At 33.8% G+C, this 23,550-nt stretch overlaps 1 pseudogene; it reads right to left on the bottom strand.

Moving 5' to 3' along the window:
* Positions 1-583: 583 nt before the first annotated feature.
* The window catches only part of LOC132364354 (dysbindin-like), a 64,989-nt pseudogene continuing 42,022 nt past the window's right edge, over positions 584-23,550 (bottom strand).

Below are 23,550 nucleotides of genomic sequence, written 5' to 3'. Positions count from 1 at the left end.
TTTATTAATAAATGAAATTAATCCAAAATTATACAAAAATTATTACAAAATGAAAAATAAAAATTTTTATACAGAGATGGAAATGATATAATGGTTTTTTGAGCATTTCAAAAATGTTAATAATATAGGAGGAAAGATTCCCATATAATGCTAAGAAAACTTAGATACAAAGCCAGATGTATATATATATATTTTTACACCAATTACATAAGTAGAACATCTCAAATAGACTGACTCTTTCACATGCACAAACTGGTAAGAGCTACACTAAAATAGTATTAAGGATTATTCTGTGCTGTAGGATTATGTGTATATTTCCTTTGCCTTTTTTACTTTTTTTTTTTAATGTATTCTGCATTTTCTAAATATCTTCAGCTAAAGCCTGGAACTATAGAATGAGGCAAAACAATGTCAAGACAAATATGGCATGATGCATCCTCTTTGATTCTGGGGGTCTAACAATAGAACAGGATTTATGAGGACTTTATTCCATGCCCCTTCCATTCTAGGGAGCATGGCATTACACTATCTCTGCCCACCCAGGGAGAGTCCCTGCTGCCAGGGGGCCTTATCTCCAACTGCCTCACCTCTCAGCTATCTGCAGGTAACCTGTGGAAAGGTACTATTCCACGTCCTGCGAGACGGCCTCCTCAAAAACCTTCTGCTGTTCCTTCAGCCTCATTTGCTGGGTATGCTCCATTTCCAAGACCTTCTGGGTGTGCTCTGCATCTAGTTCAGCTTTGAAGATCTCAAGTTCATTCCTCTTATTTTTCCTGTAATTTTCCAGTTATTGGGACTGCTTATGTTTTATCTTTCTATTGCCCACATAAAACCTCCAGATTCAGCAGGTGTTTTTTTGTGTGTTTTTTTTTTTTTTTTTTAAACTGGAGAGGAATTCAGATGAAAGTCCTGAAATCTGGAGAGCCTGAGGAGGGGGTATCCTTGAGAGAATACAAGTGTTTCCTACCCAGTTAACTCATCTGTTTTTTCTTTTCTTTTTTTTTTTAATTTATTTATTTTTGGCTGCGTTGGGTTTTCGTTGTGGTGCGTGGGCTTCTCACCGCGGTGGCTTCTCTTGTTGCAGAGCCCGGGCTCTAAGCCCACAGGCTTCAGTATTTTTGGTACTAGAGCACAGGCTCAGTAGTTGTGGTGCACGGGCTTAGTTGCCCCGCGGCATGTGGGATCTTCCCGGACCAGGGATCGAATCCGTGTCCCCTGCATTGGCAGGCGGATTCTTAACCACTGCGCCACCAGGGAAGCCCCAGAAGGTGGTTTTTATCTCCTAAAAACTAGCCATTAAATAGGTCAGATTTGCTGTCATAAATTCTAAATCTGGTATTAAACCTGGAAGTTGCTGAGGATGCACCTGTAACTCTTAGGTCTGTCTTCTTTTTCTCCCAGTGTGCTGAAAGCATAACCATCTTGCTATCCACCAGCTCTCTAGCACTGGCACATTCTTTGGTTCTTCTGTGAAGTGCAGCCCATGTATCTTCATACCTGCTAAGTAATTCTAGTCCAGCAGAGCACTTTGGCAAAAATGGGATATTTTGGGGCCAATTTTTCCAGTTGTTGAAAAGCTTTCTGAAGTATACTAGTTAAGAAGAATTATAGAGAGATTGTTATAAACTAATTCAATATTTTATCTTATTTCTTTAATTCTAATATAATATCTATTCTCAACAACATATTAAAAAATGTTTTAAAGCTATTTAAACTTAAGCTACTTATGTTTTAAAGGCATTTTAACTCATGCAAGTTCTGCTTTTTGGTGAAATAAAGTATTCCCAGTTCTCCTTTATCTTCTTTAGTTTCATCATGCTTAGATTCCAGTGCACTATTCACTTAGAATACTCTCATTTTCATATTCTGCCTATTCAAAGGTCTTTGAATGAGAGAAAGCATTATTCTAAGAATAAACGCTTTGCTTTGTAAATTACAATTGTCTTCCTTCTCGGGAGGACTTTGTGATTTAGAATTCTTTCTAAACTCTGGCACCTTTGTTCCATTCAAAATATTATTGTAGAATTTCCAAGTACCTCAAGGATAATGGGAGCTTTTTAAATTTGAATCTCTACACATCCTCCAAGGGAAAAATTGCTGATCAACAAAGTTAGATAAGAAAATCTTGCATAGTTAATATTAACAGCATAACTAGGACACAGAGAATACACCTTCAGTTTACTTTAATGGTGCATAGCCACCCAAGACCACAGAGTGTGTTTAATGCCTGTACTTAAGTGGAGCCCACGCCTGGATGGAGGTTAACAGGCAATTGTGATGAACACAGGAGAGTGCCGTAGGGTTCTAGTAGGGATGACCACAGATAACATCTAATAATATTCATATTTAGAAGCAGAGGATCCTAACCATGGTAAGAAAGCACAGAGAACATTTAATAGGGAATTAAACAGAATGACTTTATATGATACCAAAGATGGCAGTGTCATACAAGCAACAACTCTGAAGGCAATGGAGGATCCTCAGGAAGGGACTCTTTGGAGGCTTGGTGGTGAACAGAAATAAAAAGATGGCTGAAAATCAAAACCTTACTGGAATTAGAAAACAGCAAAGAATCAAAATGTGTTAGAACAGAAGAGATTCTATTACTTTCCATTTGTTGAAGAAATCACTGTAGCAGCAGGAAAGGTTGCTCTTGAACTAAGAAATGAAGTATGCCACCAAACCTCACCTTTACATAATTTTTCTGCTGTTAGTCCCAGGAAACTCAAACAATAGTTAAAAACATCAACAAAATGTGAACACTGATCCCATCAGAGCTACCATAATAAAAGAAAGCACAAACATAATATTTTTAGGCAAAAATTTCTCTAAACTAAGCTAAGAACAAAAAAGAAAAGTGTAAGACAACATTTTGACATGAATTAAATGTAATTAAACAAGCATTTGCAGAATTGAAATTATACCACAAATCAGAAATACAAAGAATCTGACTATAAATGGACAAATAAAAGAATATAAAGTAAGAATTGAATGAATTAAAGAAATGAGAATAAAAGACTAGAATCTCTGGAATGAAGGCTAAATGACAAAGGTTTCTAATGGAGAATATATACAATCAAAAACATAACATGGGATTTAGAAAATAAAAGTGAATAAAAGCCCAAAAATGTCTAAAAAGGTAAAAGTGATGAGAAAGAAGCGGTGTATGTGTGTATTCAAGACATACAGCAAATTAGATGAATTTTTATAGAAATATTCTACTTAATAAGTGAAAAAGAATTATAGAATTAAAATATCATTATTTTTCTATACCTAATATTAATTAATCAGCAATGACTATTATTAGGACAAAGTAAGAGACAGTAGTGCTTCATGACTTTCTTTGTGGAAGAACACAGCTGCCTTTATGGCATAATAGTCCAAAAGGGAAAAGCCTTCTAGATCTAACTAAGAATTTACAGGATGTAAAGAAGGCAGAGGGGTATGTTAAATCATACCATGGGGATGCAATCAGCATTATCCAGACAGTGGAAAACTCTAAGGACAGGTAAATCTGTGTCCTCAACAAATGAATTATAAGAGGAGGCAGGGAGAGAGAGAGAAGTGGAGGCTACAGCTAAAAAACAGACTTTAAGAGACATAGCAACTAACGTGAGGATCTTATTTGCATTATGATTCAAAAACATTATCAGCCAATTGAAAATTTGAATACTGAGTGAGTATGTGATGGTAGTAAGTAATTACTGTTAATTTTAAGTATGATCATGTTGCTACCTTGATGTTACTTTTCAAAATATTTTTCTTACAGAGATGTGATTGCATACCTATGCTATTCTTTTTTAGCTCATGAAGTTAAAACAGAATCATAAGGTCTGCCCAAAGTGAAAAGAAAGGCTTCTCGCTAGAATCTGCAGGTCAAGGTCCCTCAAGTTCTCCTGCTTCTTGGAGTTGGCAAGCAGTTCTCTGAGGCTCTGGAGTGCTTAGGTCTCATCCCTGTGGTCCTCCTCCCTCATTTCATACTCCATTCCACAGTTTATCCTCTTACGGGCTATCACCAAAGGAAAATTGACAGCCTCTAAATTAACTCCATATAGAGCTCCAGCACAGCTTAATTACCACACAAAATCAAATGATAAGTTTGTTAGGGATTTTATGGTTTCCTTTGTGGATTTTAACACTAAATATTTAATATATCTCTCTACTTATATCTCTACCTCTACCTATCTCTCTCTCTCTCTATCTATCTTTATCTCTATCATGAGCTTTAAGAGCTTATGGAATAGAGTGGTGAAAAAAAACCATCTCTACTCTTACTCTAGTGGAACAGGGCAAATAAAAAGTTGGGTTGAAACTTATAGAATCCAGGCAAATTTCTGGCACATAATAGTGTTGAACCTTAGACGAGACACCTTTTTTTTTTTTTTCTTTCTGATCTTCAACATACCACATACCAAAGAGAAATTCCCATTACAGTAGATCTAACAGAATTGTCTTGTTCATCAGATGATGATATATGATAAATGGCCATTCCCACCACAAAAAGCAAGATTTCTGCTTGATCAACAAATTTTTTGTTTTTTCAATAGTTTATAAAAATCGAATCCCAATAAAAAAGGAACACACATAAAAATCTATACGTAAGTTTTTGTAAAATTAAGGGAGAGTTCACATCTAATGTAACTAGGAATAAACATAGACTCTATATTCATCCTATACATATGTGCAAATACATATACACACATATGCATACACTTAAATGTTTTGTTTATAATATCCTTGGTATTAAAATTATAGTTACAATATTTATAATAATTCTTAATGCAAGGTGTATACACCAAATTAATACTTTGTAGATATTCATTTAAAGAATTTCTAATACCTGAAATATAATTACCTTTATTTTGTAACTTTTGCTTTATATTATGATTCAAAAATAACTATGAAGAAGTGGGGCAAATTCATTATTTTTTTCTTCAACACTAAGATATTTAGATTGATGATGAAGCACATCGTTAACCAAGGTAAAGAGAGGGACTCCTTACAGCTGCAGCTGGGAGTGACAATCAGTTAAAAGATCTAAAGGGCAACTGTAGCTTGACACTCAAATTTTGGAAATAACAAGCTCTATCAATTTTATTTTTAGGAATATTTACTGATATGGAAAAATTTACAGAATTAATTAAGTAAAAATGCAAGTTGCATAAAAATTCATAAACTCATAACTTAAACATATATTTCTATAAATATAAATTTAAAATTTGGTATTCAACATATAAAATATAAAATGAACATTTTGGAAAATATTAGAATAAACAATTAGAAACAAGAAAAAAATCAGTAAAGTTCATTATTTTATCTTGTGTGTTACGTGATAACAGCCACCTTGGTTAGAACATATTTTAAAATTCTTCTGCTTCTTTATGTTTTTGTTTTTCTCAAAAAAGCTTGTACTTTTTAAAATAAAAATATGGAAACTTGCCAAGAGCTTAAATAAAAAAATTCCAACATCAATAATGCCATATTTGTTAATGTTAATGCTATGTTTGTTATAATATAAAATATGAAGTGCAAACCAAAATAACACCTTATGTTCCCTCACAATTATTCTTGTAATAAGACATTTCTTGAAGTTTTCATCAAGGTTAAGAGTGAACTAATGGTTCAGTAATTCAAAAGACATTATTACCTTCTGTGGAAAGCTAGAACAATCAGTGTAAGAATGACTAAGGAGAGAAAATCCTTAAGGTCACTTGAATTTTTCTTTGCAGTTGCCTAATCTGTATCTTCAAGAAAAATTGATTCTCCTTATCTTGAAAGACACTGGAAATAGTTACATTATAGAATATGAAAAATTTGGAAAATATTATGCCTCACACAATTTTGAATTATTGTGTTGATCATTTTATTTGTAATGGCCTCTCCAGAAATGCAAAGCTCCTCACAATTATTACATTATTTATATCTACTGGCTTTTTCAAGTGGTAAAATAAAGTAGAATATGTGCAAACAGCAAATGTTCATTACATAATTAAGGCACTCAAAAGGCACACTATTATCTATTCCAAATTATTTGTAAATTTTAACATTTCTGTTCTTCAGAAAATAAGATCCTACTTCTACTACATAGAAATAGGAAACAACAACAACAAAAAAGAAGTTCATATGAATGTTATTTAATGTATTTGTTTATTTCACATTGCGTCTGCTTGAAAAATGCTTAAACAGGCAAGCAATTCCATATGTTTAGCCAAGCAGTCAATTTTTCTAAAAATATAATCATAACTCTATTTAGAGCTTCTATAAATTACAAATAACCTATAGAACAATTATAAAGAGCATGAGCCCTGAAGGTGAAAATTTCATAGGTTCAAATCTCAGCTTCACTAGTAACCAGAACTTTGCTCTTAGGCAAGTCAAGTCCCTTAGTTTTTTCATATTTAAAATAGGATAATAATATAGGGTTATGGTGAAGATAGAAATGACACAAAAAAGCACTATATAAAATCTAGTCATTATAATAATTATTATTATTTCTGCTGATAATATATTTACTACTAGTAGTGTTAGTAACACTGAGGGTAGTATTATTTGAATTTTATTTGCAATAAAAACTCAATAACATATTCTGATAGTCCGTGGTAGAATGTTGATTCCAATTTCCTGATCATGAAGCCATTTCTACTGTACAAATGAAATCTCTTAGTGTTTTTTCAGAAGAGAAGGAAAGCACTAAGATGTAGAGGCATTTATTATCTGCAGATTATTATGTGAACATTTCTAAGCATGTTATTGAATTTTTGCAACAATTGAAGTAATTATTTTTTGTTCATATTTTATAGATGTTGAAGCTTTATACTCTAAATATTTGGCAGAGTGAACACTGCTTTTCTGTAGAAAAAGGAAAAGTCAGTCTTTGACCCACAATATTATATTTAAGCCATTCTTTAGATGTAACACAAAATAGCTGTATGTGTTTATTTTTCTGATATTGAAGTGACACTAATTGTCACATAATCTATTTGGAGAAAATGTAGGAGTATGGAAAGAGATTGAGAGACATAGTTTGCCTAAATCACAGGGTTTTTTTGTGAGGGTCCCAGGAAATGTTTGTGGAAATGCTTTGTGAACTGTGAGAATATATGCCACTGGAGCACTGCACAGCTTTGGGAGTGCTGTGGTAGTTTTGTGTGTGTGTTTCTTGTTGTTGTTTTGTTTTTGATAAAATTGGAGTATTCAGTAGAATTTTTAAAAATTCAAGCTGGGAGTCACACATACCCCAGAAGAGATGTAGTTAACTTTTTTCTTTTGCTTCTTTATAATATCATAATCTACAAATGATTTTTTAGAATACTGTGTTAAATATTGTTTTGACTTATATTCCTTTTTATTTTTTAATATTCTGTAAGCATTCAATAATGGTCCTTGAGAACTTGCTTGCCTCTTGGAATATGTATGTAGAGATAATTCCAAAATTTTCATTTTGGAACTTTTTTTATAAAACATGTTACTAACTACTTCAAGAATAATTATTTTAAAAGAAATATATGTTCATTTTGATTTTACATAATATTTTAGAAAGTACTCCTTTTGGCTATCCTGTATTTATTATAAGTAATGACATTTGCAATGAAACTAGTAGCTTGCAAAGCAATAATTATCATTATTGCATTCTCAATTGTAGAATCATACATAAAGGAATCACTAGAGCATTAAATTTCAGCCTGTAATAAACCTAAGAAAACATGTTATTCAGCAAGTTCATTTTATAAATGAGGAGATCTCAACACAAGGTTGGATGAGACAGATCCTGGACCTTTGCATCACATCCCATAGTCTCCTAGGGATTCTGTCAAAAGAAAATACCTAAAAGTGCCTCAGCATGATTTAGCATGCAAATCATTCGAGGAAGTTTAAATTTATTAGTAAGCTTTATGAGTTAAATTTCAGAAATATCATAGGTTTTATTAATAGAGTTTCAGCACTATAATTTTAAGCTTCTGTGTCTCTTCAGCTTTCCTACTGAAAGAAATGATTGTGATTTCTTAACCACTGTATCCTGGTGTCTGGCACATTGTCATCATCATCACCATCACCATCATCACCATTAAATATTTGAATAATCCTTACTATACTCTAGACACAGTTCTAAGAGCATTGGATAGATTATTTCCTTTTATTCTCACAGTCACATGAGGTCAGAACTATTATTATCATATTGATTTTACAGATAAGGAAACTGAGGCAGAGAGAGGCTAAGCTACTTGATAAGCACACACAGCTAAAAAGTGGCAAAATCAGTATTTAAACACAGAATTTGGTTCTTCAGCATGCATTCTTTACCATTATACCATGTTGCTTCAGCTATATGTTCCATTAATTATGCATTCATTAGCTCATCTGATTTTTAGTGTAGCCCGGTGAAGTATTTAGAACTCTGCTCAATATTCTGTAATAATCTAATTGGGAAAAGAATTTGAAAAAGAATAGATACATGTTGATGTCACAGAACCAATGGGAAGATGCTATGGTCTGAATGTTTGTGTCCCCCCCAGAATTTATATGTTGAAATTCTAATCCCCAAAGGTGATGGTATTAGGAGGTAGAGCCTGTGTGAAGTGTTTAAGTCATGAGGGTGGAACACTCCTAAATGGGATTAGTGCCTTATAAAAGAGGCTCCAGAGGGATTCCCAGCCCCTTCTACCAGGTGAGAACACAGCAAGAAATAGGCAGTCTGCAACCCAGGAAAGGGCCTTCACTAAAACCCAACCATGCTGGCACCCTGACCTTGGACTTCTAGCCTTCAGAACTGTGAAAAATAAATTTCTGTTGTTTATAAGCTAAAAAAGAAAGAATAGATACATGTATAAGTGAATCACTTTGTTGTACACCTGAAACTAACACACCATTGTTAATCAACTATGTTCCAATATAAAATAAAAAGTTTAAAAAAGCTACTGTATTCTCAAAATTACAGAAAAAAATAATCAAAATCAAAGCACTCAAGTGCCTTATCCAAGCTTATGTAATAAGAGGTACAAGTGACATCCAGAAAGGGAAAAACCTAAATATAATTCTAGTCCTCTTTTAACATCATCTTAAATTAACAGGTTGGAATATATCAGAAGAAAAATAGGCTATACTGAGGACTGATTCTAAACTTAAATTCATATTTTTCTAAGACTAAATATATATCAAAATATCTTTAATATCAAATCATAACTTGGAGGGCACAAGCACAAATGCAGACACAAGAGCAAGGCAAATAATAATTTTGCAAATGCCTCTTATAAACAAATTGCACAGAGTATTTCAAAGGCTCAGCAAGCACTTTTCTATATGGTGAGCGTGATTCATGCCCACCCCCATATATAACTCCTGCATAGTCTTCTTACAGTGTATCTTTTGTGTTTCCTGCTTTAAATGTCCATTTTCAAAGAATCATTAAACTTATAAGAGAGTGTACTGGGAAATTCATGATAAGATGAATACCAGTATAGTTTTTGCTTACATTCTTTTTTCCCTCAAACTTGAATAAATTAGGAGTCTATATGAGTAATGTCTGTAGCCTTATTGTTCTTATATAATCTTCAAGCATCAAGCTCCAGAATAAAAGATCTTAATCACCTCCCTGGGGCCCCTGAAACTTCAATTACTTCACCTAAAACAAAATCCCCCCCAAAATGGTATTCTAATTACGTACTTTTCTTTAGGATCAAAGAGATAGTACAAGAAAGACCTTTATAAAAGGAAAAAGTTTTTGAAATAGAACACAATATACTGATACAAATCATATTAATAAATTCTTATCAAATGTTAGAGGTTCTGTATATAGTTTTCTTCCTATTTTCATGATGTATTTTTGGTTCTAGAATTGTAATATAAAGTTGATAAATAAGGAAAGGTTAGGATAGTATAATGAGTTAGAGTATTCTTGATTTTATTTTCAACAAAAATAATAAAACCTGTTTTCTGAGACTTGTTTTTAACTTACCTACTCATTTCCAATTCAGTTCTTGTTTTTTTGTCATTCTATACCACCTCCCTGAACAGAGAACTTTTGATCCTGAAACTGGATAAACTAATTCAAATTCCACTCAAGCAGTTCCTACTGAACAGGATGAAAAATGTGGTCAGTTGTTCCGTGTCCTCAGTGAAGATAAATGCCTAGTAGTGAGTAAATATTGGATGCTTATGAACTTAAAATTAAACTACTAGATAAGTAAAATTTCTGGTCTCTACTCTGTGCCAGTTTCTGATTATGTTTTATTTTCCCTCCCCTCTTTTCATCTTCATATCTCGACATCAAATAGGACTAAGCCAAACTGAAAATCTTGGCCTCATACTTTCCAGTTAGTATCCAGCCTACTTTAATCTGGCATCTTTCACCATTGAAATTTGCCCATTTTAGTGAAATATTTCAATCTTTTTGTTTTACTTGCTCTTTGTACATTGTAAACAATTATTCATACCTTCATGGAAATTTTCTCCTATTTTGCTTATGAAAAACCAGTTTTGTAGAGTTTTTATTGTTTAATTATGAACATTCCTTTTCAATCCACACATCTGTTTCCTCTTCTCCTCTTTCCCTCTCCTGTTGTTTTCCCTCTTTGTGTGTGTATCTCTGTCTCTTCCTCTGCCTTTGTCTCTCTGTCTCTCTCTCAGTCTCCTCAATTTAAAATGCCTGTCTCAATGATTTCATCCATTCCTTGGTTTACTAGTCATACTCTGAAGCCCCCTAAATCTGTATCTCTAGCCCAGGTCACTATCCTGGTTTCCAGACAAATATATACCTAAGTACTGTACATCTTCTCTGAGCCTTCCCATAGACACGTGAAACTAAACATGCCGAATGTGAAAAATGCTTGTCCTATTTCCAATATTAACGTACAACACCATAAACTAAAAAGTTGCTCAAACCAGAAATTATTGAAGCAATTTACACGACTCTTATACCTTTTATCCCCTCTTTCAAATATATCTGTCATCAGGTTCCGTATATTCAACTTAATATAAAGACTATCCCCACCTCTGCAGTTTCTGGTCTCACAGTGTCTTGGATATTAGTATCTAGTATCATAGTGTATAATATAATGTAAAGTCACATGGTCAGGAATGCCCCACCAAATGTCTCTTCCCAACTGCAAACTAGGTACTATAAAATGCAAAGTGAGTTATTTTATTTCCCTGCTTAAAATCATTCAACGGTTTCTGTTCACCACAAAATAGATCTTAAGTTAGAAATGGAATAAAAGATTCCTTATGATTTACTCCTTCTTTTGCAATCTTTACCCCATTGTTTTCTTTCTCACTTCTTAAAATATAGTACTATTTGGCTACATCCACTTCCAGAATATACTACACTGTATTATGCCTTCAGGTCGATACCCATGTTTTCATCTGCCTGGCAGATGCCTTTCCTCTGTATATCCTACACTTCTATCAGGATTCAGTTAAATTATTCTAGAGTAAAATGTTCACTGTATCACTAACCCAGGATAACCTTGTACACCGTTTTGGGGCGGGTCACTTAAATTGTATATTTTTGTTGTTTTTGCCAGATCCATATGCAGTCAATGATTTAGATGCTCTTACTCATAGTGTGATTATTCTTTGCTACTAATTCCACTGAAGTACCACCATACTTCTTACCAGTTAGAACTAACTCCGATTTCTCATCCCAGGTATTCTATTTACATCCATTTGATTATAGACATTTCTTTCACTCTCCTTTCCCTTGAATAAGCTGGCACTTTTTCAGGGTCTATACTCATCTATTGTCACTGTATGTGATACCTCGCATAACCAGCCTAGGCTCTGAGCTACACTGCAGCAGAGCATTAGAGATCCTCACTGTGAGTCATGTTTCCATATCATACATGTTTCTGTGGCAGGACAAATTGCTGGGGGATTTGTGTAACCCCTCTGTTGGGGAAACATGGCACTTGGAATTAAACACTTAATCAAGTCTTTGTGATTCAAAGGCCTAGTTATTTTACTATAATAGCCATGAAATGCACAGTGTCTCCATTACCTCTTGTTCCCAATAAATGAAAAGTTTCAAGAAACTAAAGAGAAAATTTGAAACTTTTAATGTGTCACAGATGTCAGATGGCATATAATCTTAAACCCTTTAATCCTTTTACAGCTTTAATGAGGTTTAATTTATGTACAATAAACTGCCTATATTTAAATTATACATCTTGGTGTTTCTAAAATATATTCATAAAATATTAAATCACCATCATATTCAAAGTACTAAACATTTCTAGCAAACCCTGCAGGTTCCTGTGGCCCTATTCATGCATCCTTCTCTCTATCCCAACCCCAGGCAAAACCTGATCAGATTTGTGCCACCATTTAATTGATTTCATATTCTAGAATTTTATGAAATGTAATAATATGATGAACAATCTTTCCTCTGTCTTATTTTATTCAATAAAATGATATTGAATGTAGCAGTAGTTTGTTCCTATTATTGCTGAGTAGTATTTAACTGTATAGATATACCACATTTGTTTTTCCATTCTTCTGTTGAGGACATGTATTTTTTCCAATATTTGGTTACTATAAATAAAGTTTCTATGTATATGTTCATATAACTCTGTTGAACATGTGTTTTCAATTTTCATGGTAGTGAATTGCCAAACTTGTTTCCAAATTGGTTTACAGTGTGTATTGGTCTATATTACAGCACAAGATAGTATTTTTATATGGCCAGGATTCAAACATTGGCTATTCATATGGAACTTATATAATGATGAGCAAGGCAAGGGCTGCATCCCATTTCTCCCATCTGTAACATGGGGATAAAAATATAACCCTATTTAAGGGTTGCTATGAGCAAAAATTACTATGTGTAATAATAAACACAAAGTATAAAATATAGTCTTTGGAAACAAACTAAATGTTCAAAATTGCATTATCATTATAATGATCAATTTCATGATCTAATTGGTAGATTATGGAAAAGAAATCTTTAATTGATTTACCTTCCAATGACAACTTGTATAAAGCCTCTGTTAACTGATATATACAAATAAGACAAAACCATCCATAAATGAAAATATTGGTTTGATTTGTTTCTCCTGGTTTCTATAAACTAATGTGCAATTAGTAAAGTCTATTACTTGGGATCATATGGATAAGATTGGCTGATACAATAAACTGAACTAATTTCCACTCAATCTGCTGTAGGTTTGTGTGTATGTGTGTGATAATTTCCTGTTATATGATAAAAATTACTTCCTTGAATTTTAGTAAGATAATTAATTTTTAAATTTTATGATACTGATTTTTCACCTTCTGGAGATATTCAGAATTATAATCATCATTCCTATGTTATTTTTAAATTATTTATTTATTTACTTCTGGCTGTGTTGGGTCTTCGTTTCTATGCGAGGGCTCTCTCTAGTTGCGGCAAGTGGGGGCCACTCTTCATCACGGTGCGCGGGCCTCTCACTATCGCGGCCTCTCTTGTTGCAGAGCACAGGCTCCAGACGCGCAGGCTCAGCAATTGTGGTTCACGGGCCTAGTTGGTCTGCAGCATGTGGGATCTTCCCAGACCAGGGCTCGAACCCGTGTCCCCTGCATTGGCAGGCAGACTCTCAACCACTGCGCCACCAGGGAAGCCCCCTATGTTATTTTTAAAAGCTAATTAGATTAGTTACTTTTAGAAAGTTCTGACACATAATTTACTCCCCTAAGCGATTTTAAAATTACATTGTATTGCATTAGGTGTTAGATGATTTGTATAGTTTATTTTTTTAATGGGAGAAAAAATGACCTTTATATTAACTAGATGTTTGCAAGGTCTTTTTTCTCTATTTCTCTTTGGAAATACTTGTGTTGCTACCTTACATGTAGGGCAACTTCTATTTAATTCATACATTTGTATGAAGAGAGTTTACCAACCTAATTCCAGTTCACAATTGATTTATTGTGAAATATCTATTTACTTAAGTTAACAGTGAATGTGATATACTGGGAAGGTTCTGTAAACAAATTGTGTTCATTTCTTGCACCTCAGCAAAAGTTCTCTTTGCTAGTGTTCCAAAAGTGGCTATTATATAACTGGCTCGCTTTTTTGTTTTTTGTGGGTTTGTTTTCGTAACTTCAATAAGGGCATTGAATAACTCCTTCTAAATTGTAATAGATTTGTATTCCCTTAAGAAGTGATACTTTCAAAGAATACAATGATCAAGAAGTGCAGGAGAGATGAAAGTGAGGAGATGAAGCAAGAAAAGTATGGGAAAGGAAGAAAGGAAAGAAATGTTAAGTTCTTTGTGGCTAACCGTTGAGAAGATAAAAGATAAAATATTTACATATTCAATACCACAAATAATATGTAATAGTATAATAAACAAATATGTATAAAAAGAGAAAAGAGTAAAGCAGTAATCTATTTAATCTTTTTATAGAAGTATAGTTGATTTATATTATATAAAATATTATTGTAATGTATTTCTCTGATCTCTGCCTCAACTCACATGTTAGTATAGGCGAATATGGTTTTGAATACAAGAGCATATATAAAGTTAAATACAAATAAGGTTTTGAAGGAAAATGAAAAATTACTAGAGTAGGATACCAAAGGTGTCCACAGGCTACAGATTATTTGTTTTATAGTGTTTTAAAAAATAGAAGAAAAGTAAATAACAAGAAAAAGAAAAATGTATTGATCTTTCAAGATAGATGTTTAATGTTTCAAGATTGCCTCAGAATCCTCATAACCACAACAGTGCTAAGATGAACAGCCTCACACATGCTCTCCTATGAACATATATATGCTTTTTTTCTGGAATAGGAATTCTGGATCATAGATTACAATGTATTAAATTTGGTTAAGTACTCACAGATTTGTCTTCAGATTGGTGCACCAAACTAACTCTAACGATTAGTACATGTGCATTTCTGTTGGTTTCTTTTATTTTTTTATACAGAAGGTTCTTAGTAGTTATATATTTTATACATATTGGTGTATGTATGTCAGTCCCAATCTCCAAATTCATCCCCCCCCACCCCCGCTTTCCACCTTGGCATCCAAACATTTGTTCTCTACATCTGTGTCTCAACTTCTGCCCTGCAAACCAGCTCATCTGTACCATTTTTCTAGGTTCCACATACATGCGTTAATATACGATATTTGTTTTTCTCTTTCTGACTTACTTCACTCTGTATGACAGTCTCTAGATCCATCCACGTCTCAACAAATGACTCAATTTTGTTCCTTTTTATGGCTGAGTAATATTCCATTGTATATATGTACCACGACTTCTTTATCCATTCGTCTGTTGATGGGCATTTAGGTTGCTTCCATGACCTGGCTATTGTAAATAGTGCTGCAATGAACATTCGGGTGCATGTGTCTTTTTGAATTATGGTTTTCTCTGGGTATATGCCCAGTAGTGGGATTGCTGGGTCATATGGTAAGTCTATTTTTAGTTTTTTAAGGAACCTCCATATTGTTCTCCATAGTGGCTGTATCAATTTACATTCCCACCAACAGTGCAAGAGGGTTCCCTTTTCTCCACACCCTCTCCAGCATTTGTTGTTTGTAGATTTTCTGATGATGCCCATTCTAACTGGTGTGAGGTGATACCTCATTGTAGTTTTGATTTGCATTTCTCTAATTATCAGTGATGTTGAGCACCTTTTCATGTGCTTCGTGGCCGTCTGTATGTCTTCTTTGGAGAAATGTCTATTTAGGTCTTCTGCCCATTTTTGGATTGGGGTGTTTGTTTCTTTAATATTGAGCTACATGAGCTGTTTATATATTTTGGAGATTAATCCTTTGTCCGTTGATTCATTTGCAAATATTTTCTCCCATTCTGAGAGTTGTCTTTTTGTCTTGTTTATGGTTTCCTTTGCTGTGCAAAAGCTTTGAAGTTTCATTAGGTCCCATTTGTTTATTTTTGTTTTTATTTCCATTACTCTAGGAGGTGGATCAAAAAAGATCTTGCTGTGATTTATGTAAAAGAGTGTTCTTCCTATGTTTTCCTCTAAGAGTTTTATAGTGTCCAGTCTTACATATAGGTCTCTAATCCATTTTGAGTTTATTTCTGTGTATGGTGTTAGGGAGTATTCTAATTTCATTCTTTTACATGTAGCTGTCCAGTTTTCCCAGCACCACTTATTGAAGAGACTGTCTTTTCTCCATTGTATATCCTTGCCTCCTTTGTCATAGATTAGTTGGCCATAGGTGCGTGGGTTTATCTCTGGGCTTTCTATCCTGTTCCATTGATCTATATTTCTGTTTTTGTGCCAGTACCATATTGTCTTGATTACTGTAGCTTTGTAGTATAGTCTGAAGTCAGGGAGTCTGATTCCTCCAGCTCCGTTTTTTTCCCTCAAGACTGCTTTGGCTATTCGGGGTCTTTTGTGTCTCCATACAAATTTTAAGATGATTTGTTCTAGCTCCGTAAAAAATGCCATTGGTAATTTGATAGGGATTGCATTGAATCTGTAGATTGCTTTGGGTAGTAGAGTCATTTTCACAATGTTGATTCTTCCAATCCAAGAACATGGTATATCTCTCCATCTGTTGGTATCATCTTTAATTTCTTTCATCAGTGTCTTATAGTTTTCTGCATACAGGTCTTTTGTCTCCCTAGGTAGGTTTATTCCTAGGTATTTTATTCTTTTTGTTGCAATGGTAAATGGGAGTGTTTCCATAATTTCTCTTTCAGATTTTTCATCATTAGTGTATAGGAATGCAAGAGATTTCTGTGCATTAATTTTGTATCCTGCAACTTTACCATATTCATTAATTAGCTCTAGCAGTTTTCTGGTGGCAGTTTTAGGATTCTCTATGTATAGTATCATGTCATCCACAAACAGTGACAGTTTTACTTCTTCTTTTCCAATTTGTATTCCTTTTATTTCTTTTTCTTCTCTGATTGCCGTGGCTAGGACTTCCAGAACTATGTTGAATAATAGTGGTGAGAGTGGACATCCTTGTCTTGTTCCTGATCTTAGAGGAAATGCTTTCAGTTTTTCACCATTGAGAATGATGTTTGCTGTGGGTTTGTCATATATGGCCTTTATTATGTTGAGGTAGGTTCCCTCTATGCCCACTTTCTGGCGAGTTTTTATCATAAATGGGTGTTGAATTTTGTCAAAAGCTTTTTCTGCATCTATTGAGATGATCATATGGTTTTTATTCTTCAATTTGTTAATATGGTGTATCACATTGATTGATTTGCGTATATTGAAGAATCCTTGCATCCCTGGGATAAATCCCACTTGATCGTGGTGTATGATCCTTTTAATGTGTTGTTGGATTCTGTTTGCTACTATTTTGTTGAGGATTTTTGCATCTATATTCATCAGTGATATTGGTCTGTAATTTTCTTTTTTTGTAGTGTCTTTGTCTGGTTTTGGTATCAGGGTGATGGTGGCCTCATAGAATGAGTTTGGGAGTGTTCCTTCCTCTGCAATTTTTTGTAAGAGTTTGAGAAGGATAGGTGTTAGCTCTTCTCTAAATGTTTGATAGAATTCACCTGTGAAGCCATCTGGTCCTGGACTTTTGTTTGTTGGAAGATTTTTAATCACAGTTTCAATTTCATTACTTGTGATTGGTCTGTTCATATTTTCTGCTTCTTCCTGGTTCAGTCTTGGAAGGTTATACCTTTCTAAGAATTTGTCCATTTCTTCCAGGTTGTCCATTTTATTGGCATAAAGTTGCTTGTAGTAGTCTCTTAGGATGCTTTGTATTTCTGTGGTGTCTGTTGTAACTTCTCCTTTTTCATTTCTGATTTTATTGATTTGAGTCCTCTCCCTCTTTTTCTTGATGAGTCTGGCTAATGGCTTATCAATTTTGTTTATCTTCTCAAAGAACCAGCTTTTAGTTTCATTTATTTCTGCTCTGATCTTTATGATTTCTTTCCTTCTGCTAACTTTTACATCTTAAAGTGATTTTTATTTTGTAACCCAAGTCTTTTACAATCAGAGGAACTTATAATAAGAAGTGATGAGACTGTGTAATATGCCAAACCAACTTCCCAATAAAGATTAAAATATTTCAGGGACTGAATCACTCTTGGAGGTCATCTATTCCACCTTTCTCATTTGCCAATTTGAAAACTGAGGTCCCAAACAAAACGAACGAAAAACTGTTCAGGATCACATGCTTAATTGGCAAAACAAGATCAAGATCTATGTTCTCCTGATTTCTCACCTAGAATTTTTACAATATTATATGCTTTTGTTGTATGGTTTTAGCCATTGTAGGTGCTATTATGTAGTGTTGGCAATTTAGTGTATCTCAAATTAGCCTGTCAATAAGATTTTTTTAATCTAAACAGACACAACATTGACTAACCATTCTTCATATGAACTTAGACTTCAAAAGTGTGTGTGTGCGCACGCACGTGCATGTGTGTGTATAAGGCCTAAATGCAAATATAGAAAGTTTCCTGTAATCTAAAGGCAGCAAATACAAAGCTGTCCATTCAAAATTTAGGCAATGAGATTTTTTGAAGAAAATACATCAAAGAAGTAAAATAAATTGGAAGTCAACAGTTATATTTCAAACAACTAGATATTAATTGAATTTTTAAAATCTGCTGATGACTGAGGCATAAAAAAACTACATTTTTCTGGAGGGAGAAATGCCTTAATGAACATGGGAGAAAAACTGGTAATTAAAGAGAAAATCTGTGCTATGGCATGTAAAATTTTTTCTGCATTATTTGCTCTGGCCTTCCACCCTAATAAATGAGTTATTGTAAAATCAAGGTCAGTTTCTCATACTGACAGTATTCCCACAGCACCCTCCCACTCATAGTACCTTTGTTTCAAAGCCATGTGATCGGTTTAACAGAATAAATGCTGTTATCATGCAAAGAAATGTGAAGTAACATATGCATCTGTTTTATCTATGAATCAATGTATTGAAACTTCTCTAGGTATGCTAAAGTTGGAAAATATTTGTGGATCATTTGTTACACATCTCGCAATAGTGGAAAATTCTGCCAATGTATTGTTAAACATTAATGCTAGCATTACAAGAAGGCCCTAAGTGGCTTTCAGTACGAAAGCTAATACATTTTATATTAGCATTTCTGCTTGGAAAATTCCTAAGCTGCCAAAGGGGGTTAATAAATGTGAGTTAGAAAACAAATTTGTTATTTTTTATATGCAGCCTCATGACTATACTGTTTAATATTTATTAGTAGAGTCAGTAAAATTTCCTTGAATTGTTCGATTGTATCATGACCTAAAAATCACTCTCACAAATGTTTTGACAATACATACACTTAATGTCTTGAGCAATTAAATTATCATGTTTCTGAGTATATACTTTGATTAATACCTTAAGTTCATGATCCAGAAAGTCCACCTTGATCTGTCTTTCAGGCTACAATATAGATTTCCCCTTTAAAATATATAATTAACAAGATTTATAGTCCCTGAAGGGTACAATATTGAAAATAAATAGTTGCATAAAAAGTAAAACGCTATCCCTTTTCACATAAAGAACCTACTATTTCCATATAATTTGAGTTAGGTCTTAAACTAAAGATATGAAATATTGACAAAAAAGAACTGATGGTATAATTATAAAAGATTAAGCACATTCTAAGTACCAGGTAATAATAGTATAAATACTTATTATTAAGCTTTAATATGATTTTATTTGTGATAGATATTATAGTCATGTTTTTAGATGAAAACACTAAAACTCATCTTCTGAGTAACTTGTCTAAGCTTACATAGTTCTCTGCACTAGTAAAATGCTGTATGTATTTCAAAATACATCATTACTCATCACTCTAGACTGGGGCAGAATCTCTGGATACATGGCTCAGGGTCCACTCTTCTAAAACAGACTAAGTCCTCCACACCACTTACTCCTGCCTGTACCAGTTAATATTAAAGTGTACATGGCCCTGAACACCTACCTTCTATCACCTTAAGTGTTCTGATCTTTCTTATTACCTGAATCCTAAACTTTTTCACTGTACTCTCAAGAATTGTGCACCATAACTAAGAAATCCTCTAATAACTTTAATCTCTCATCTAAAAGTTCTCTCTACTTCCATTCTTTCTTTCAATGACTCATTATTAAGAATATCACTGGACTGGTGGCTGTTCAATAATGTTCTTGAGTGACTGATTTTTTGGAGATTTGGGGGTTTGTTTCAGTGTTCTCTGTTATCTCTGCAGATAGTATTCAGAGATTATTGTTAATTCCAAAGTTTTAAAGAAACTCTGCTGCCATGGTCTGAATGTTTGTGTCCCCCTAAAATTTCCATGTTGAAATCCTAACCTCCAAAAGTGATGTGTGATTGTATTAGTAGTTGGGGTCTTTAGGAGGTGATTAGGTCATGAGGGTGGTGCTCTCATGAATGGGATTAATGCTTTTATAAAAGTGATCCCACAGAACTCCCTAGCCACTTTCACTATGTGGAGGACACAATTAGAAGTGTGCAATGCAACAGAGGACCTTCACCAGAACCTACCATGCTGGTACCCTTTTCTTAGACTTCCAGCCTCCAAAACCATGAGAAATGAATTTCTGCTGTATATGAGCTCCCCAGTTTGTGGTATTTTGTTATAGCAGCCCAAATGGACTAAGACACCTGCCATGTTCTTCTCACATCCTTGTGGTTGCCCTCATTTATTCCTGCTACAAACAGTTCATCAACTGGCATGAGATTTATTCTCCTTAAATTCCAAGTCCTGCTATGTTTCTGTGCAACTTCTATGAGCAGCTGAATATTCCATCAATCCCTCTGTTCGGTGAAGTCCTTAGCCTATTCATAACCACTGACCCTCTAATCTTTTCCACTTCAATCAGTCATCGCCACGCTCACACCTGGAACCCTGTCAACAAATTAAGTCAATCCAATTCCAAATATGATTTAATCATCCCACTCTGAACCAACCCTTGGCTACTCCCAGTTTGCTCATTTCTCTGGAACTTCTTTTCAACCTTGTCAAGATGTGCAATCCATTTCTCTACTTTTTCCCACTCCATTAACATTAATTATAATTATCCTCTTATTTTTAATTTTCTCATTATCCAGCTTAGATTTTTAATTCACAAAGATTCTTTGCTGGCCTAAATTTTTTCGAACCTTGTTTTAAAAAATCCCAATATTGAATGAACCTAATTCTGGATATTCTCTACACTGGCATCTAAGCAAACTAGTACTTCTAGGAAAAAAATCATACTAAGAGACAAATTGTTTCTTCCATAAATTTGTGGAAAAAAAAAATAATAAGCCATCAGAAAGACTAGGCAGTGTTACCATCTCTCTAATCATTCTCTCTACAATGACTAAATCAAATTTTTTCTTTTCAGTCTGAAACTTCTAACTCTCCCCCTCATTCTCAGAAGATTACTCTGCTTTCTGATTCATAGAGACAATAGAAGTTATGAGATGGGGACTCCTTTATTATACAATTACTCAACACAAAATACTACTTATATCTAGCGGTGTTTGCCCAAACTACCATCCCCAAAAGCAGAATATGGGCAGCATCAGCAGCTTTGTGCAAGAGCTGGTGAGAAGATGCTACCAAGTGTTAAGGGCTTGGAATAATGAACCCCCCAACAAGTAACTCGTGCTCAAAAGGAGAGGATTCTCTGAGTGAGAAAAGCAGGAATTGAGTATGTGAATTATTTTAAGTACCAGAAAAAGAAATTATAGTTCTGGAGTTGTGGGTAAGGGCAAAACAAACCAAACCAAAACAAAAAAAATGCTTGCAGAGTCAGCAAGTGATCAGATAGGGCTGTGGTGGTCAGAGATGTAAAGGATCTCAGAAATATCCATCAAATATTCTTTTGCAAAGGACAGAAATCCACCCTGCATGCAAAATTCAAATTTAGCAAGGCAGAAAGTCTGGGAAAAAAGAAAAAGGAGGTTAATTTAGAAGGTAGAAGGGGTAGAAAGAAAGTACAGTGACAGTAAAATACAACCTATAAATTTGAGAGCACTTTCTTGAAAGGCAATACCTATAGAGATTTAGGAATATCTGGAAACAAGAAAGCATATATAAAACAACAAAAATATTCTAAGTGGATGTAAAGCTATGAAGATCTTGAATTGGCTACACAGGTCACATTTTGACTACTTCATGATGATAATAGATGAGGAAATAATGAATCGTGAAACTTTGTAAGGTACCCTGGCTTTACCATCCTCTTCACAGAGAACTATAGTTATTCACATATGGGGAACAAAAAGGTTATTATGAGAAAAAATGAAGTTGAATCAAATTTTGTTTATGATAAAATAAAGTCATTAGGAAAATAGGGACTACAGACCATATGAAACCATTATCTAATATGTTTAAATGAAATAAAATAAATTAGTAAGGGTGGGAGGGAGATGCAAGAGGGAGGAGATATGGGGATATATGTATATGTATAGCTGATTCACTTTGTTATAAAGCAGAAACTAACACATCATTGTAAAGCAATTATACTCCAATTAAGATGTTAAAAAAAAAAAAAAGATGCATCAGGCCAGAATTGTAAACTGGAAATAAACTTAAAAATAAACAAAAACAAAAACCTATATAGGCCTCAAAATAATTTAAAAAGTCAGAAATAGGATGTCTTGGGATTGAGACATCTCGATCAGATGTTGAAAAATTTGAGAACTGATAAAAATCAAGAAGTATTAAAAAATAAGACTCATTTTAGAAATGAAGTTTAAATTAGGAGAAAAATAAGATCAAAATATACACCACAAAAAGCACAATAAATAAACTAGAAAATAGAAAAGGAAAATTGTGTTATTAAAATTAAAAAAAAATGATTTGAAAGGAAGCAATAAATGCAGAGCATAATTAAAGAGGGTGCAACATGCATAGTTGGGATCTTTGCAAAGGAAAGCCAACTCAAGAGTTCAGGGCAGGTAATTAGCTAATAGAAGAAAACTTTCCTGAAATAAAAGGAGATGTATATCTATATATTGAAAGGTACACTATGAAACTCTATTCATTAAATATTTCTTGAATTATTTGATTCAATGAAAGTTTCTAATCTAGTTGCTGGTCTCTTCATACATGGACTGAGTCCACATTTATGAAAACTGGTTTATTCTGAAACAGCATTTTCTCAAGGTGTATACCTGTGCTAAATTTTTCTCAACTTTTAAGTAGTTGTCATCTCTGGAAACAGCAATAACTTTTAGTTATGTCTAAATACATAGGAAGCAAATTCTTCATGAGAATGAAACTGCCTTAAACTTTCTCCAAAATAGTCCAAGACAACTAAAAATCCAAGATCATGTGTTTGAACAATCTGTTGTCTTATTCTTGTCTTATTTGAACAATCTTATTTGTCTTATTTGAACAATCTCTTGCTCTCATTCAAGCAATTGCACTTTTTAAAAGAATTTGGTCATGTAACATGTATGAAGGAAAATCATCTCTACATTTGCTTTTTAATTAGTTCATTCAATTTGCTGAGCCTGCTCTTCTCTCTTTGTTTTCTAATTATGACAGAGAATCTGAAACAGATGGAGAAGAAGCATGACCTACTTGGAAATTCAGCAGCCAGGCCTCTAAGTTTTGTAGAGCAATATCAACACTAAGGAAACATCAATTCAAGTGGATTCCAATATGCAATTGAAG

This window comes from Balaenoptera ricei, chromosome 4, assembly GCF_028023285.1.
Source record: "Balaenoptera ricei isolate mBalRic1 chromosome 4, mBalRic1.hap2, whole genome shotgun sequence".
NCBI classification, from domain to species: domain Eukaryota; kingdom Metazoa; phylum Chordata; class Mammalia; order Artiodactyla; family Balaenopteridae; genus Balaenoptera; species Balaenoptera ricei.
This window is presented reverse-complemented; position numbering and strand designations above follow the sequence as displayed.